The sequence below is a fragment of the Maniola hyperantus genome, chromosome 1 (genome assembly GCF_902806685.2).
Source record: "Maniola hyperantus chromosome 1, iAphHyp1.2, whole genome shotgun sequence".
Classification (NCBI taxonomy): domain Eukaryota; kingdom Metazoa; phylum Arthropoda; class Insecta; order Lepidoptera; family Nymphalidae; genus Maniola; species Maniola hyperantus.
The window spans coordinates 4,429,368-4,431,575 of record NC_048536.1 but is presented as its reverse complement, the minus strand read 5'-3'; the positions used below and the strand labels follow the sequence as shown (position 1 = coordinate 4,431,575).

The window sequence follows — 2,208 nt, the reverse complement described above, 5'->3', positions numbered from 1 at the left end:
TGCTGATTGTATTTTCTAGAACTTAACATCTAAGGTGCAACGCACACCAACTGAATAAAGGGAAGCCGATACAGCATCTTCTTTGGTAAAACACAAATTTAGTTTTAATATACTTTTAGTTGGTATACCATTGATGACGGAGAACGTGGTTGGTATAGTAGGTACGCGACAAGTCGAGATGGCAATCGGTCCCTCATACCCCGATTGCCATCTCAACCTGTCGCGGACTCTCTTCGAATTTTGTTTTTATTATCAGCAGCAGAAAATATGCAAAAGTTGAACAAGAGGAATTGCTTAAATATAAATTGCCCATTACTTGTGCTAAGAGACCTACCTAGTAGATACTTGCCTGCTGATTTTCATGATTCTAGGTCAACGAGAAGTACCTACCCTTTAGGTGTTCTTGACACACACGACGGACAGACAGACAGACAGACAGACAGCATAGTGATAAGGGTTCCTTTTATCTTAAAAACCGATAAAGGTTGGAGTCCCAAGGTGCTAAAAAGTGACCTCGCACCGGAAAGCGCACTTTGGAAGAACCCCCACTAGGTGGACGGACGACATCAGACGAGTCGCAGGGAGCCGCTGGATTCAGGCGGCGCAAGACCGTGACTTGTGGAAGTCCCTACAAAGACCTATGTGCAGCAGTGGAGTCTATCGGTTGATGATGATGATATGCATAGGTACGTAATCTTGATTTGTGAACAACATATCAATGGCCTATATATACAGCAATTTTATACCCTGTAGCTGTATAAATAAAACGTTTAAGCTAGCGATGAGATCTAGCCCCATTTATTAATTTTATCACTTGACACCTCGTTTCCCTGCCACTTATCGCCCACTAAACCTATACGATTTACTTTCAAGATCACATAAACGTCAGACTTCGGAACTTCTGCTTTATGTAAAGTGCATTGATAATAATCTGAGCCATTCTCAGTTGGGGGAGCGAGAAGGATGTATGTTTTTCCACATGTTAGACAGGAACGGGTGTGTTGAATAGAAACATCAAAATTTTACAGCATTTTTACTGCATGCGCGCCGCTTCGTGTTTACGTGCTGGCGTCCGGTACACTTTTTAGGAGTTTAGTGTGGTTTAGTGGAATTTTACTGTCGGTATAGTGATTCGTGTACCTATATTGAGGAAGGTAGGGTTTTATGCTTCTTCTCAATCGTTCACTTTTGACAGAGTGGTCATGGCTATGAATTCTTCACTGTTGCTCGTGCGACCTCACGGTCAGGGGTAAGGGGGAGATGGGGGAGAACGACAATAACATCTAGTCGGCCTTAGATACTAAATGATCTTACTAATATCATACCTAGGTACATGTAAAAGTTTAGATGTTTGGAAGTTTGTTAATACTTCACGCTACAATGACTGAACAATCCACTCGGACTAAGTCGCAAAGTGTTACCTCATCATCATCATGATCAACCCATCACCGGCTCACTACAGAGCGCGGGTCTCCTCTCAGAGTGAGAAGGGCTTTGGCCATAGTCTACCACGCTGGCCATGTGGACACACACACAAGTATTACCTAAATTATACTTATTTTAATATCCTACGTTTTTGTTATGGTAGGTAGTCCTTATTTCCAAAAGTCCGGAAAAATGATTAAGACTAAAGCAGTTAGAAAATTCATCATCGATTAGCGAGCACTGCTGGTGTAGTGGTATCATGCAAGATTCCCATTCTTGCGACCCGGGTTCGATTCCCGGGCAGTGCACTCTTTTTGATATTTATTATTGCAAGACGTACTTTTCTATTTTATTGCATTTTTTAAAAATAAATTTAATTAATTTCAGGACATGTTTTGAATAATAATAAACTTGACAATCAACCCATCCAACAGATGTCGCTACTTACTCTACTTTTCATGTCGTAACAAAACTTTTAGTTCAACGATTGTATAAAATATGTAAGAAAATCTATTGTATGCTTTTTTACTAGAAGTTTTAATTATGCCTCCCACGTTACAAAATACCGAACATATTTGAAGTATCAGTCCTTGGAGGTCGACATGGGAATCGAACCCGCTACAAGCGCCAAAAATCCCACATACATTCCAACTATGGGAAATCAACAAATTAGCCAAAAGATTTCACATACATCGACAGGATTTGCTTAGACATAGTTCTATATTCATTAGCATTACGAATTCAAATAGAACCTTGTCGAATTGAGTGAACGAGATGTGACTC

General features: G+C 40.4%; 1 non-coding gene across 1 annotated transcript; it reads left to right on the top strand.

Annotated features, from left to right (window-relative positions):
- Positions 1–1,662: 1,662 nt before the first annotated feature.
- TRNAG-CCC (transfer RNA glycine (anticodon CCC)) lies at positions 1,663–1,733 on the top strand. The gene has a single exon. It is a non-coding gene; the product is annotated as a tRNA-Gly (tRNA).
- The last annotated feature ends 475 nt before the right edge of the window (positions 1,734–2,208 follow it).